Source organism: Natator depressus, chromosome 13, assembly GCF_965152275.1.
Source record: "Natator depressus isolate rNatDep1 chromosome 13, rNatDep2.hap1, whole genome shotgun sequence".
Lineage (NCBI taxonomy): Eukaryota > Metazoa > Chordata > Testudines > Cheloniidae > Natator > Natator depressus.
In genome coordinates this window covers 37,189,994-37,206,784 of record NC_134246.1, presented here as the reverse complement: position 1 = coordinate 37,206,784, position 16,791 = coordinate 37,189,994, and the positions used below count along the sequence as shown (strand labels likewise).

General features: G+C 46.6%; 1 long non-coding RNA gene across 1 annotated transcript; it reads right to left on the bottom strand.

Annotated features, from left to right (window-relative positions):
* Positions 1-1,928: 1,928 nt before the first annotated feature.
* On the bottom strand, positions 1,929-12,504 carry LOC141997850 (uncharacterized). The gene is made up of 3 exons (XR_012641769.1): positions 12,267-12,504; positions 5,063-5,362; positions 1,929-2,122 (listed from the first exon to the last, which is right to left on the bottom strand). It is a non-coding gene; the product is annotated as an uncharacterized LOC141997850 (long non-coding RNA).
* Between the last annotated feature and the right edge of the window lie 4,287 nt (positions 12,505-16,791).

Genomic DNA, 16,791 nt, shown 5'->3' with positions numbered 1-16,791 from the left:
GCGGGGCAGTCAGGGCCCTGCACCCCTCTTCCTGGGATTCACCGTGACTCTCAGCCAGCCAGTAAAACGGAAGGTTTATTGGATGACAGGAACACAGTCCCAAACAGAGCTTGTAGGTACAGCCAGGACCCCTCAGTCAAGTCCTTCTAAGGGGCAGGGAGCTTAGACCCCAGCCTTGGGGTTCCCTGCGTTTCACCCACCAGCCCAAAACTGAAAACAACCCCCCCTCCAGGCGTTTCTCTCCCCCTCCCCCCAGCTCCTCCTCCAGCCTTTGTCCAGTTTCCCAGGCAAAGGTGTCACCTGGCTTCAACCCCCCTCCTGGCTCAGGTTACAGGCTCAGGTATCTTCCCTCAAGTAAAGTCACTTCCTGCTATCCCATCCCCAATGCCGACAGTCCCAGTAAAACCAGATGACATTCCCAGGTCAATCCGGCCCACTCCCTTCTGCGTCACACCACCACTCATGGTCATTCTGGATCCCCTGGCATTTTTCATTCATAGCTTTCATCTCCTGACAATTCCTCCTCCAGGTTCCAATGGATGTAAGAGTCTCCATGTCCCATCTCATGCACAGCTGTTGCATGGTCTTGCTCCGATTCATAGATTAATAGATTCGTAGATACTAAGGTCAGAAGGGACCATTATGATCATCTAGTCCGACCTCCTGCACAACGCAGGCCAAAGAATCTCACCCACCCACTCCTGCGAAAAACCTCTCACCTATGTCTGCACTATTGAAGTCCTCAAATCGTGGTTTAAAGACTTCAAGGAGCAGAGAATCTTCCAGCAAGTGACCCGTGCCCCATGCTACAGAGGAAGGTGAAAAACCTCCAGGGTCTCTTCCAATCTGCCCTGGAGGAAAATTCCTTCCCGACCCCAAATATGGCGATCAGCTGAACCCTGAGCATATGGGCAAGATTCACCAGCCAGATACTAAAGGACATTCTTTCCTGGGTAACTCAGATCCCACCCAATCTAACAACCCACATTCCTGACCTTGGCTCTGCCCCTTGGCCTCTGACTCCAGTTCTGACCCTTGCCTCCGATTCCTGATGGCTGCTCTAGCCACTAGACAAAACTGCCCACGTCTCGGTCACTGGCGCTAGGACTGTCTGCAGCTCAGAGGGTTCGTGATGTCTCACAGGTCACAGCCTTCCCCTGTAAACCCACTGCTCTGAGCTGATATTCTGGAGGGGTGGAGGGAGGGGGGACTTTTGAGATCTCTAAAGGGTTATTTTCTTGGGAACAGTCCATGCATCAGAGCTGCCGCCTTAACCAGTTACCTGTGTGCTACAAGCAGCAGTGGGAGATGAGGAAGATGAGGCCATTGATGATGAAGAAGGAGCCACCCACCACCAGGAACCGGAGCAGGAAAACTTTGTCCACTGCAGAGACAGTAGAGAAAAGAATTCCCCTGTGAAATGATGCAATGAATCGTGTATTTAGCTGTCTGCTGCCCTCCCCACCCCTCCTTTCTTTCTCTGTGTGTGTGCAGGTATGTGCTGCCCCCTGGAGGAGGAAATGCAGCCAGCTCTCCGGATATGTGAGTCACTCTGTGGTGTGGATGGCCGCACAGAATATGCAAATATTAACCCTGCTGCAGTGACAACAGGCTTCAGTTGTTATACAAGGGCAGGGGTCCGTGCTGTGGGATCAGTGGGTGCCGCTGGGTTCTGCCCCTGATACTGCACATTTCCCAGTATGCTCATGGTGTTCTCTGCTCTCCTTTTGCATCATGTGGCATGGGAGGGGAAGTCTTTATCTTGGTAGCTAGGAAGCAGGAGTTTCTTCACCTGTCACGGTGATGTTCACAGCCTGGCTCCTGGGAGACGGGACCCACTTCTGGCACACTTTCTCCTCATACCCACAGGTGAATTTCCCAGTGCTGTTGGGACTGGCCCGTGGGATTCTGAGCACAGAGACATTAGTAGAGCCAGTCCCTTGCCCCGTGGTGCTGATCTGAGACCGTGTGTTCCCAGGGATGAACTCAGCTCCATCCCTGTAGAAGTGGAATCTTCGCTCGCCGGTGTCCCTGGGGGCTGTGCAGGTGATCAGCAGGGGGAGCCCTTCCTTAATCACTCCAGTTGGGGGATCCATGCTCAGTGATGGTTGGGAAGGAGGATCTGAGGGGAGCAGCAAAAGGAAGGGTTAGCAGAGGCAGGTCTAGTGTGGCGTGGGACACCACGCTAGTGGAGGAGATTAAAGAGGTGAAATGGTTTTATTCAGAGGGACTTTGGGGGTCTCTGGGACCCAAGACACTGGAAATAAATTGCAATCCCTTCCCAGTCACTGTCTTTCCATTGCCACCAGAATTCCTCACTTCCTGGTGTCCGTGGAGGCCTTCATCAATGGGAAAGCATTGAGCGCATACATAAGTCCCACTCCCTGTGGCCAGGATGACTCTCAGTCGGAAGGTTCTATTGGATTCTGCAGTGAGCTGGAGTAGCCAATTAAAGTGGCCACGTTAGACAGACCTATCTTTGGTACTATTGGAGACCGTATTGCTAGACATTGGCCAGCATATAGATCAGCAATGTTGCTGGAAATTGGCAAGTCATGTTGTCACTTGGTTGCCAGTCTTGGGCTCTTTGGTTTTGGCCATTGTCCCTTTTGTCAGCCTGTCAAGGTTCCTTCCCCACTCTGAACTCGAGGGTACAGATGTGGGGACCTGCATGAAAACCTCCTAAGCTTACTTTTATCAGCTTAGGATAAAACTTCCCCAAGGTACAAACTATTTTACCCTTTGCCCTTGGACTTTTGCTGCCACCACCAAACATTTAACCGGTTACTGGGAAAGAGTTGTTTGGAAACATCTTTCCCCCCAAAATCCTCACCAAATCCTTGCACCCCACTTCCTGGGGAAGGTTTGATAAAAATCCTCACCAATTTGCATAGGTGACCACAGACCCAAAGCCTTGGATCTTAAGAACAATGAAAAAGCATTCAGTTTCTTACAAGAAGAATTTTAATAGAAGAAAAAGTAAGAAGAATCACCTCTGTAAAATCAGGATGGTAAATACCTTACAGGGTAATTTGATTCAAAACATAGAGAATCCCTCTAGGCAAAACCTTAAGTTACAAAAAGACACAAAAACAGGAATATCCATTCTATTCAGCACAGCTTATTTTCTCAGCCATTTAAAGAAATCATAATCTAACGCATCCATAGCTAGATTACTTACTAAATTCTAAGACTCCATTCCTGTTCTGTCCCCGACAAAAGCATCACCCAGACAGACCCAGACCCTTTGTTTCTCCCTCCCCCCCAGCTTTTGAAAGTATCTTGTCTCCTCATTGGTCATTGTGGTCAGGTGCCAGCGAGGTTATCCTAGCTTCTTAACCCTTTACAGGTGAAAGGATTCTTCCTCTGGCCAGGAGGGATTTTAAAGGTGTTTACCCTTCCCTTTATATTTATAACACAGCCATAATGTTGGCTGTTGGGTTCCATGATACATTACTCAAATTTTGATCATTGGCCATATTGAAAGGCCATGTTGGGCAGTCATATTGTTGGCTGTTTGGTAACCATGCTAGCAGTTGGGTTGCCATGTTGAGTGGCTTGGGTCTGCCCATTGGCCATATGGAGAGGCTGTTAGGTGGTCATGTTGTCTATTTTGGGTCCAGTTTGATATGGTGAGAGACTCACCAGAGAATGGAAGGAGTGGGAAAAAAAATCACAGATCAGGAAAGAGGCGAAACTCTGGAAGGAGGCTAATGAGCAGAAACTAGTTCTGCAGGATCAATTTCACCCCAGTAACATGATCTTACCCTCTAGTGCTGTCAAGGTCCCCTCCCCACTCTGAATTCTAGGGTACAGATGTGGGGGCCTGCATGAAAGACCCCCGTATTTCTACCAGCTTAGGTTAAAAACTCCCCAGGCACAAATTCTCCCTTCTCCCTTGGGTTTAAGTAACGCTGCCACCACCAAGTGATTTAACAAAGAACCAGGGAAAAGGACCACTTGGAGTTCCTCTTCCCCTAGCAATCCCCCCAAGCCCTTACACCCCCTTTCCTGGGGAGGCTTGAGAATAATATCCTAACCAATTGGTTACAAAATGATCAAAGACACAAACTTCTGGGTCTTGGAACAATGGAAAAATCAGTCAGGTTCTTAAAAGAAGGATTTTATTTATAGAAAAGGTAAAAGAATCACCTCTGTAAAATCAGGATGGTAAATACTTTACAGGGTAATCAGATTTAAAACTCAGAGGTTTCCCCTCTAGGCAAAACTTTAAAGTTACCAAAAAACGGGATAAACCCCGCTCTAGCAAAGGGAAAATTCACAGGTTGAAAACAAAAGATAATCTAACACGCCTTGCCTTATTTACTTACTCTTTTTGTAATATCAGAGACCTGTACAGGATGGTTTATAGTAGAAGGACTTTTTTTGACCTGATGCTTCTCTGTTTTCCCCAGAGAACACACCAACAAAGCCTCCCCCGCCCCCAGATTTGAAAGTATCTTCTTTCCCCATTGGTCCCTTTGGTCAGGTGCCAGCCAGGTTATCTGAGCTTCTGAACCCCTTACAGGTAAGGAGGAATTCTAGGCTACCCTTAGCTGCATGGTTATGACAAGTGCTATGGAGATAGGCTTACTCTGCTGGATGGGACATGCCCCCAGCTTAGTAACATTCACTCCTACAGCTGGTCACAAGAATTTCAACTAAACAGGTGTTTCATTCGAATCTGCCAATTTGTCCCAATTGAAATGTTTCATGCAGACGGTTAGATTTCAATCAAAGTTCTGATGGAACCGGCCGAGTTCCATAAGAAACTGCCTGGCTTCCTTCCAGCTTGCCCACCCAGCATGGGCTCCTAGCTTCTTGGTAAATGAGGAGCTGAGGCCTTGGAAGATTTAGCTCCCAGGGATTCCAGGCTGACTTGGTGGATTGCCCTAGAGTCATGGCTCCATTCCCTTCAAGGGAGAACTTTGAAATTCTTGGCTTTTGTTCCAAATTGGAATGAAACCAGATTTTGAACTATGGAAATCCTCTGTGAAACGGGATCAGCTTTCCCCACCCATCCTCCAGCTCCATCGAAGAGCAGCATGAATGGGGGACTCACCCAGCACTGAAACAGAGACTGGTTGGCTTCCCACCGACAATATCTCTTGCCCAGACTGTGCTCTCCAGTATTTGCATGTATATGGTCCAGCATCAGCCATGTGAAGTGCAAGGAAGACCAGTTTGGCTCCCCCGCTTGGGTCAGGGGCATAGGTGGAGGTCTCCCCATTTCTTTCATTGTAGAATCTGTATCCTGTCACCTCCCCGACTTTGGGATCTATGCAGCTGAGCATCACCTGTTCCCCCAGAAGGTACTCAAGGCAGGGGGGGTCCAGAGAAAGTGACGGTGGTGGTGGTCGTTCTGGAATAGGAGCAGAAGGGTTAGTGAAAAGAGAGTGACTCAAAGTGATTCCCGATACACTGGTACAAACAACCCCACATTTTGGTTCCCAACCCCTAGCCCAGTGAACTATCCTCTAAGAAATAGGTTTTGTGATAACTCAACAGGAGCTGATTCCTCGCCAAGGGACGTATCTCAAGAGAAGCAGCGATGGGAGGAGCATGAAGTTGTCTCTGAAAATGTTCATCCCCAGTTCCTATAACCAGAGCTCTCTCTGTCTGGCATGCATCTCATGCAGGGAGCTGTAGCCCACGGAAGCTTCTGCTCAAATAAACGTGTTAGTCTCTAAGGGGCCACAAGTCCTCCTGTTCTTTCTGCGGATACAGACTAACATGGCTGCTCCTCTGAAGTCTGGAGATACAGTTAGTTAAGAGATAAAACACCACTAGATGGCACTCAAGAGTACGTAGCCTGGTTCTTGGTAGAACTTTTTCCACTGAATGGATTTTTTTTCCATTGGAAAATGGGGTTGTTGGTTTTTTATTTAAATGGGAAAGAAAATAATTTCCGATGATGTATTTTTCATTTTCTGAAATTATTTCATAGTAAGGGAAAAACTGGAAATCAAACCTGAGGGTTTTCCTCCCACAAAATGAAAAAAATTCAGGATTAAAACATCCAACATTTTGGAAATGTTCGTTTCAAAACCATTGAGTTTTCCTCCACATTTTCTTAATTCACCACTTTGTTACCATTTTCCATTTATAATTATGGAGAGAGAATCATAGAATCATAGATCTCGAGAGGTCATCTAGTCCAGTCCCCTGCACTCATGGTGGGACGAAGTATTATTGAGACCATTCCTGACAGGTGTTTTTCTAACTTGCTCTTAAAAACGTCCCATGATGGAAATTCCACCACCTCCCTAGGCAATTTATTCCAGTTATTAACCACCCTGACAGGTATGATTTTTTTCTTAATGTTCAACCTAAACCTCCCTTGCTGCAATTTAAGCCCATTGCTTCTTATCCTGTCCTCAGAGGTTAAGAAAACCATTTTTTTCTCCCACATCCTTGTAACAACCTTTTATATACCTGAAAACTGTCCCCTCTCATTTGTCTCTTTTCCAGACTAAACAAACCCAATTTTTTCAATTTTCCCTCCTAGGTCATGTTTTCAAGACTTTTAATCATTTAGTTGCTCTTCTTGGACTCTCTCCAATTTGTTCATATCCGTCCTGAAATGTGGCACCCAGAACTGGACACAGTACTCCAGTTGAGGCCTAATCAGTGCAGAGTAGAGCGGAAGAATTACTTCTCGTGTCTTGCTTACAACACTCCTGCTAATACATCCAAGAATGATGTTTGCCTTTTTTGCAACAGCATTGCACTGTTGACTCATATTTAGCTTGTGGTCCACTATGACCCCCAGATCCCTTTCCCTTTCCTAGGAAGTCATTTCCCTTTTTGTGTGTGTGCAGCTGATTGTTCCTTCCTAAGTGGAGTACTTTGCATTTGTCCTTATTGAATTTCGTCCTATTTACTTCAGACCATTTCTCCAGTTTGTCCAGATCATTTTGAATATTAATCCTATCCTCCAAAGCACTTGCAACCCCTCCCAGCTTGATATCGTCCACAAACTTTAGTAGTGTACCCTCTCTGACTGGCCTGTAATTCCCTGGGTTGTCCTTATTCCCCCTTTTATAGATGGGCACTATATTTGCCTTTTTCCAGCCTTCTGGAATCTCTCCCATCTTCCATGACTTTTCAAAGATAATCACTAATGGCTTAGATATCTCCTCAGTCAGCTCTTGAGTATTCTAGGATGTATTTCATCAGGCTCTTGTTATTTGAAGACATCTAACTTGTCTAAGTAATTTTTTATTTGTTCTTTCTCTATTTTAGCCTCTTTTGATCCTACCTCATTTTCACTGGCATTCACTACGTTAGATGTCCAACCGCCACCAACCTTCTTGAGGAAAATTGAAATAAAGAAGGTTTCAGAGTAACAGCCGTGTTAGTCTGTATTCGCAAAAAGAAAAGGAGGACTTGTGGCACCTCAGAGACTAACCAATTTATTTGAGCATAAGCTTTCATGAGCTACAGCATCTGATGAAGTGAGCTGTAGCTCACGAAAGCTTATGCTCAAATAAATTGGTTAGTCTCTAAGGTGCCACAAGTCCTCCTTTTCTTTTTGAAATAAAGAAGTCATTAAGCACCTCTGCCATTTCCACATTTTCTGTTATTGTTTTTCTCCCCTCATTGAGTAATGGGCCTACCCTATCTTTAGTCTTCCTCTTGCTTCTAATGTATTGGTAGAATGTTTTCTTGTTGCCCTTTCTGTTTCTAGCAGGTTTGATCTCGTTTTGTGCCTTGACCTTTCTAATTTTGTCCCTACACACTTGTCTTATTTGTTTATATTCATCCTTTGTAATTTGACCTTATTTCCACTTTTTGCCGGACATTTTAAATTTTCTTTTAGATCATTGAAGATCTGGTTAAGCCAGGGTGGTCTCTGGCCAGACTTCCTGTCTTTCCTACACAGTGGGATAGTTTGCTCTTGTACCCTTAATAATGTCTCTTTGAAAAGCTGCAAACTATCTTCCATTGTTTTTCCCCTTAGACTTGCTTCCCATGGGATCCTACCTACTACTTCCCGGGAGTTTGCTAAAGTCTGCCTTCTTGAAACCCATTGTCTTTATTTTGCTGTTCTCCCTCCTACCATTCCTTAGAATCATGAACTCTATCATTCATGATCACTTTCACCCAAGCTGCCTTCCACTTTCAAATGCTCAACCAGTTCCTCCCTGTCAAAATCAAATCTAGAACAGCCTCTCCCCTCGTAGCTTTCTCCACCTTCTGAAATAAAAACTTGTCACCAATTCATTCCAATAATTTACTTGATAATCTGTGCCCTGCTGTGTTATTTTCCCAACAGATGTCTGAGTAGTTGAAGTCCCCCATCACCACCAAGTCCTGTACTTTGGATTATTTTGTTAGTTGTTTAAAGAAAGCCTCATCCACTTCTTCTTTCTGGTTAGGTGGTCTGTAGTAGACCCCTACCATGACATCACCCTTGTTTTTTACCCCTTTTATCCTAACCCAGAGACTTTCAACAAGTCTGTCTCCTATTTCCAGCTCAACCTCAGTCCAAGTGTGTACATATTTAATATATAAGGTAACGCCTCTTCCCTTTTTTCCCTGCCTGTCCTTCCTGAGCAAGCTGTACCCTTCTATTCCAAAGTTCCAGTCATGTGTATTATCCCACCAAGTCTCTGTGATGCCAACTGTGTCGTAGTTGTATTTATTTACTAGCATTTTGAATTCATCCTGCTTCCTTCCCATACTTCTCGCATTAGTATACAGACATCTAAGATACTAATTTGATTCTCCCCCCAGTTCTGTCTTGTCTCTCCTTTATCCCTGCTATAACAGCCCATGCTTCTGCCTAAATCTGAACCTTCTCCCAGGTCTCCTTGTTCTTGACTTACCTGTGGGTTGTGGTCACCTGCCTCCTTCAAACCTAGTTTAAAGCCCTCCTCACTAGGTTAGCCAGTCTATATCCAAATATGCTCATCCCCTTCCTCGATAGGTGGACCCCATCTCTGTGACACCATTCTCGCAGCCAGGCATTCACCTCCAGAATGCGTCTGCCTCTACCTCGCAGTATCATTAGTGCCCACATGGATGAGTAGCATGGAGTAGTAGTCAGAGGGCCGGATGATCCTCGACAGTCCCTCTGTAACATCTCGGATACAGCCCCTGGCAGGCAGCATACCTCTCGGGATGCCATGTCAGGGTGACAGATGGGTGCCTCCGTCCCCCTCAAAAGAGAGTCACCGACCACCACTACCCTACATTTCCTCCTAGGAGTGGTGGCTGAGATTCTCCCAGCCTTGGGGGTACATGGCTTCTCCTCTTCCATTTTTGGGGGTGATTCCTCATTACTCGTTGCCAGGGCAGCATATCTGTTTTCCATCACCACGGTGGGTGGGTTGGGAGTAGGGGTGGAGCACTGCCTGCTGCCAGAAGTAACCAGCAGCCAGTGTCCTCCCTGTGACAGAGCCATACCCTCCTCCCCAAGTGGTGTGACAGCAGTCCTCTGTAGCTGGATAGCTTCCTCAGCCTTGGATGTCTCCATGTGAATACTCTCGAGGAATTCCTCATGGGCACGGATGCTCCTCAGCCTAGCCACCTCCTCCTGTAGCTCTCCCACCTGCTTCCTGAGAGATTCCACCAGCAGGCACCTCTCACACTGGATGCTCCCCCCAGCCTGGGTTTCTGTGAGTGGGAAATGCAGGCCACAGTCTCTGCAAGTCCACACCAGGATCTGGGTAGCGGCATCTGTGGTCAGGTTGTTTGTCTGGATACAGGCACAGGTGGAGGAGACAGGAGCAGTGTTGGCAGTGGTGATTCGGCTCTTCCTAACAATAGTGATTGTATTACAACTCCTTCCTACAAACTCCCTCTCAAACTCCCCTATGCACTAGCTCCCCTTGGTCACTTAGCCTCCGGCTTTTAAGGCTTTCTCTCCTAGGTCAGCCCTACCCCCTCATTAGTCATACAGGGGGAGGGTGATCAAACATGATCAAGGATGATCCAGGGAACAAAGGGCCAAACAGTCCCCAAACACACAATCCCACCTGACCCAGTAACTGAAATAACTGAAATAACCTGAAAGAGAAAGAAACACACAAGCAGTCAAACAAACTCACTCACCTCAAGGTTAGTACTTGCACCTTGTTCATTCAGCTGGGGGATCTCCTTCTCCCCTTCTCAAACTGCCCTGTTTGTGGTCCCCTGTTTGCTAGCTGAGATGGTGGGTGAGGTAATATAGTTTATTGGACCAATTTTCTGTTAGTGGAAGAGACAAAGAAGAGCTCTGTGTAGCTTGAAAGCTTGTCTCTTTCACCAACAGAAGTCGATCCAAGAAACAATATTACTTCACCCACCTTGTCTCTCCAATGTCCTGGCACCAACACTGCTCCAACGACACTGCGTACAACTATTGAAATGAAACATTTCACAGAATCCTCTAAATGTTGGGCTGGAAGGAACTTTGAGAAGTCATCACATCCAACTTCCTGCACTGAGGCAGGATCAAGTAAACGTAGACTATGCCAGGTGGATGGTTGTCCATCCTGCCCTGCAAAACCTCCAGTGATGGGGATTCCACATCCGTCCCTGGAAGCCGATTCCAGAGCTTAGCTCCTCTTAGAGCTAGAAAGTTTTTCCTGCTATTTAACCTTAATCTCCCTTGCTGCAGATTAAGCCTGTTACTTCTTGTCCTACCTTCACTGGACATGGAGAACCATTGATCCGCATCTTCTTTAGCACAGCCCATAACATACCTACAGACTGTTCTCTGGTTTGCAGATATTTCCAGCCCATTCCATACAGTCCTCTTTTCTGAAGACTAAACACGCCCAGTTTTTTTAAACCTTTCCTCTTAGGTCTGATTTTTCTAAACCTTTCATCATTTTTGTTGCTCTCCTCTGGACTCTTTCCAATTTGTCCGCAACCATCCTAAAGTGTGGCCCCTAGAACTGGAGCAGTACTCCAGTTGAGGCCTCACCAGTGCTGAGCAGACCAGGACAATGACCTCCCGTGTCTTACATAGGACCCTCCTTTAACGATATGTGCCCACCCTGCAATGAGATACGGCTTTTTCTCAACTGCATCACACTCTTGACTCATCTTCAATGAATGATCCACTATATCCCCCAGATCCTTTTCAGCTGGACTACCATCTAGCCAGTTATTCCCCATTCTGCAGTTGAGCATTTGATTTTTTCCCCTTCCTAATGGCTATCTAAGTGTAGCACTTTGCACTTGTCTTTATCAAATTTCATCTTGTGGATTTCAGGGCAATTCTCCAGTTTCTCAAGGTCTTTTTTAAATCTAACTTCATCAACCTACAATAAAATTCTGTCTGCTTTCTCTTGAAACTTCTTGAGATTGGCACATTCCCACAGCGTGTTTTGATTTCGACAAAACCAGATACTTCGATAAAAACAGCTCTGGTTGAAACTTTCCAGCCAGCCCTGTGAATAGCTTAGTCTTGTACATAGGAACATAAAAACAGCCATACTGGGTCAGACCAAAGGTCCATCTAGCCCAGTATCCTGTCTTCCGACAGTGGCCAATGCCAGGTGCCCCAGAGGAAATGAACAGAACAGGGAATCATCAAGTGATCCATCCCCTGTCGCCCATTCCCGGCTTCTGGCAAACAGAGGCTAGGAACACCATCCCAGCCCGTCCTGGCTAAAAGCCATTGATGGACCTGTCCTCCATGAACTTATCTAGTTCTTTTTTGACCCCTGTTATGGTCTTGGCCTTCACACCATCCTCTGGCAAAGAGTTCCACAGGGTGACTGTGCGTTGTGTGAAAAAATACTTCCCTTTTTTTGTTTTAAACCTGCTGCCTATTCATTTCATTTGGTGACCCCCTAGTTCTTGTGTTATGAGGAGTAAATAACACTTCCTTATTTACTTTCTCCGCACCAGTCATGATTTTATAGACCTCTATCATATCCCCCCTTAGTCACCTCTTTTCCAAGCTGAAAAGTCCCAGTCTTATTAATCGCTCCTCATATGGAAGCTGCTTCATACCCCTAATCATCATCTTTTAACATCTGCTCACTGAAATCTCTCCTTCCCCCATTCATAGACTCATTATAAGGTCAGAAGGGACCATCTGTGATCATCTACCCTGACCTCCTGTTGTATAACGCAGGCCAGAGAGTCCCACCCAATCATTCGTCCATTGAGCCCATATCTTGTGGTTGAGGTAGAGCACAAAATACTCTTCCAAGCTGCAGTGAGAATTGAAATGGTAACACCTAGTCTATAAGAGCGAGGCTCTAACCGCTGAGCGATGGGGCCATTGTAGCTGGAAAACTCTCTATCTGATAACATGGACTCACCGTAGACATTTATGGTGATAGGATCACTCAGTTTGGATGGAATCTTCTGCCCAGGTGTCCAGTACCGACAGCGGTAGGACCCAGAGTCATGCACGTTTAGACGAGGGAGATTGTAGGTATGGGGAAGCTGACTTTGGGTCTCTGCAGAGTCCACTTCAGCTCCATCCCTTAGAAATTGGAATTGCATGGCCTGGTGCCCTTTGGGTGTTAAGCATGTGAAGGTAACAGAATTGCCAACACGGTAGGTGGAATATTCTGGGCTCACAGTCAGCAAGGGCGTCGGGGAAGCTTCATCTGGAAGCAGAAAGTGGTCTAATAATAATATTTCCTAGCTTTTTTCATCAATCGGTCTCCAAGCATGAGGTCTGTTTCATTATCCCCATTTTACAGATGGGGAAACCGAGGCACAGGGTAGGGAAATGACTTGTCCTAGGTCATGCAGCTGGCCAGGACAGCTCTAGGCCACAATACACACAAATGAGTAAAAACTGCAGCAAGCGTAGTGTGTTAGAAGTTAGATGCCCCCGTCCCCACACCTACCACCATGCCATCCCAAACTTGAAATCGATGGAGTCATCCCAGCCCACTTCCTAACATGCCCAGGAACTGAACTTCTTCAGCTGACCCGAGGACACATTCCCATAGCAACAGAGGGATTGCCACCTGGATCAGATGCCAGGTACCCCAGTGGAGTATCTTGTCTCAGGCACTTTGTAGATGTTCCAGGAGAAGCTGCATGGGACCTTGAGGATGTGGAATAATCTCTCCTCCTGATCTCTAAGAGTTACCGATTGTCCTAAGCCCTGAAGCATGAAGTTTAATATCCCTTCCAGTGTTTTTTGTTAGCATTATTCTAACTCTGGCTATTTCTTCTTAAACATACAACCCTCTCTTTGCATCTTGCTAAACTTGTGTCCTCAACCATGTCTTGTGACAATGAGTTCCAAAGCCCAATGATGTGCTGGGCAGAAAGAAATATTTCTTTTGGCTGGTTCTGAATTGGCTGCTTTTCAGTGGCACTCTTTTTATTGCATTATGAGTGGAGCTGTTTGAAAACTGAATTTTTTTTTGTTCGAAAAGTCAAAAGAAAAAATATGGTTTGCATTGGACTGAACATTTCTGACATTTGTGGTGCACTGAAAAGTAACAACAGCAAAAAATTGTTTAGCACTGAAGGAACCACTGAGTTCAGACAAAATCAAAATGTCTTGCTTTAACTTTGAGCATTTTTACACATTTCTGACATTTAAAAAAATAGCATGGAAGGAAATTTTGAAAGGAAACACTCTTTCATTTAGAAAAAAATCAAAACTCTCCATTTTCGTTTCATTTCCCTAAATGAAAAATGGCATGAAATTCACACAGAGGTGTGAAATGTTTTGACATCACCGAATCTGCATTTCTGGATGGAACAATGTTGTCTGTGGCAAATTTTTGCCCAGCCCGAGTTGTTATAGAATTGTAGGCCTGGAAGGGACCTCAAAAGGTCTTCTAATCCAGTCCCCTGCACTCAAGACAGGACTAAATATCAGCTAGACAGCTAGACTTATGAGATATGCAGAACAGTAGCTCCCAGCTGAAGAGAAAATTCCAGTCTCCTTCTCAAATACACAGCTGCCTCCGAAGGCTTAGGAAAATTAAGTCAATGGAGCCGTGAGGGTGTACTGAGCAACGGCTGGAACAGGGAACATGCAAAGCTGTGGGGTTGTTGTGAGTAACCTTTTAAACCATGAGCTCCCCTGGCGACTCTGTGGCCAAAAGGGCTAATGTGATCTTTGGGGGCATAAATGGGATTGTCAGATGGGACTAGAGAGGTTATTTAGCCCCTGTAGTTGAGACTGGGGTAACCGCTGCTGGAATCCTGCATCCATCTCTGGCGTCCCCATTTCAGGAAGGATGGTGATAAAGTGGAGAGGGGGTCAGAGAAGAGCTATGAGAATGATTAAAGGATTAGAATGAGAGACGCAATGAGCTCAATCTATTTAGTTTACCAAAGAGCAGGACAATGGGTGCGGTGATTACAGACATCAGGACCTACAGGGGGACCAAAAATGTGAGGACTAAGGTCTAAGAAAATCTAATGACATTAACCCTTAGAAACCCAGATGCTCTTGTAATCCACATAAAGGTCCCTCCGCACTTTGAACCTTGCTAACTCTTAGCCTTTGCAACATCCTGTCGCCAGGAGATCTGCAGTCTAACCACGAGTTTTATGTGCGTGTGTTTAAGGGGGAAAGGCCCTGCCCCGCTCCTGTAGCCCCTGTCTCTTAGGGCAGGGCAGGGCTAAGGAAGGAGTTCCTGTCTTACTGTGCATTGTACCAGATTTGTCATTACTAGTCCTGGCCATGACTAGGAAAAATGAGGAAGCTGAATAGCGAGTGCAATGCACAAATGAGCTTTCCTCCACGACTGCAGACTGGGGGTGGGTGGGAGTGGAAGTCTATTTATAAACCATTTTAAACATTTCCTCTGTAGGCCATGCTAGCAGCCCCTGAGGAACAGATTGTCTCCTTCCAAGACAGGCTTCAGCTGGGTGAGCTCTCCGTACGCCATCCTGCTAACATGCAGAGAACCCCAAATATTGAGCAATTATGTGACTCACTCTTCAGCCGTTGAGCATGCTTGTGTGGGGGGAAATCACAGCTACTTATTGCATGGGTAGGTGGGTGGGTGTTCGGGGGCAAGACCGTTTTCCCAGCATGTGAGAAATTGTGACACTGTGAAATTTTTGCCCAAACTGTGAAGAAAATTCAAAATCGCCCATAAATGCATGAATCTAAAATCTGAGCAACAATCCAGCTGGGGGGTCAATTGAAATGATTCTTTTGAGAGGCCTGCATTTGGTTCTCCAACTCTTTCATAGGGGAAATTTACTAAGGTTTCCAAAAAAAAAAAAAGTTTGCCTCAGAAAAATGAAAGTTTCTGGTTCAACAATGCAAAATCTTGTTTAACCGTTTCCCCCCCCCCCAAAACTCTTGCTTTCAATGAAGTGGCATTTCTCAATGAAAAACAAAACAAAATGTCTCGTGTGTGGAAAAGTGGATAGTTGGCTTCCACAGGAGACGCTTTGGAAGGGGAGTAGGCAAGTGAGCCTGTGGAAGTCATTGCCACCAGATGGGTTGAGGTAAAGGACTTAAGAGGATTTAAAGAGGCCTGGGATATTTATCTGACTGCCACAAGCTATCAGAATTTATGCCAATGCAAATGTTGCCAGGGGTATGCAACCTCAAGCTTCGAGCCTTAACCCAATCTCTACCCACTAAGGATCAAGGTGAGAGATTCGAGCGACGGTCAGATTACCCCTTGCTTTTGGGCACTGGCCGAGGTCAGAGACAGGCTTGTGGAGTCAACAGACCTTGATTCCTACGCTCCTATGGGGCCCCTTGAGCCATCCACAGGGTGGACATGGGCTGGGGGTAGAAAAGCCCTCCTTTCCCTCTAGGAGAGAGCATTACCTGCGAGGGACACTGGCCGGGTAAGGATCTGGAGACAGGCTGAAAGAGAGAAGAGAGGGGATGAGGGCTCCAGCTGTGGGACCGAGGGATGGAATGAGCTCAGGACAGACAGACGGGGTGAGGGCTGAGGGAGGCCACTTACCCAGCATGGGCAGAAGGAGACTTAGCGCCATGCAGAGCTGGTGGCTCGGGGGCTAGGAGCTGGGTTCTCCGTTCTGCCACCGGTGCCGTCTCCACTCTGCAAATTAGAGACTCATCCCCTCTGCACATCCCCTGTGGCAGGAAATGCAGAGGCCAAGCCAAGCCGCCAGTTTCCCCTCGGAAATGTCAAAACCCCGGGCAGGCCAGCTGGGGATGATGCACCATCTCCCATGATGCCTTGCAGTGAAGCAATGGTCTCTTCTGGTCTTAGAGGCTGGAACCGGCTTTGATCCCCCCGCAGACCGGACCTGGTGCACCCTAATCTCCTTCCACACACACCAGATTCAGTCAGGGTCCATCAAGGTGGGGCTGGATTAGAAAAAGGAACAGATCCCATATGTCATTCCCTGAGCCAGTCCAGTCTCCCCGCCTCTGGTGCTGGATCAGAGCTGGTGCCCCCTAGAGGGGAAAGCCCCCATTCCCCATTCCTCACCCCTTGAGCCAGCCAGTCCCCCAGCCTGGGGTTGGATCAGAGCCGGCACCCCCTTGAGGGGAAAGGCCCTGTGACCCATTCCCCACACCCCCATGCCACCCACTCCCCCCGAGTTGGAATCCCAGTTTCCCATGCTCTAACCAGTAGACCACACTCCCTTCTCAGAGCCATGGCAGTTTATTGATTTAAACACCTCACCCTTTGAAGCTTAAGTATAAATCAACCCTAGAACAGTATCGGCAGAGTTCAGATGCCTTCCAAAGCTGCTGGTTATTTTGTTAGGAGTTATAGCTGGAATAGTCTTGTCTTTCACATAGACGTGTTTCACCCTATTTGGACTGCTGCTTTGCTCCTGGGCTCAAAATGAGGTCATGTGGCAAGATGTCCCACAGGCTAATGCTGCATTGTGGGGTTTTTTTAATGTGACTATTTCTGT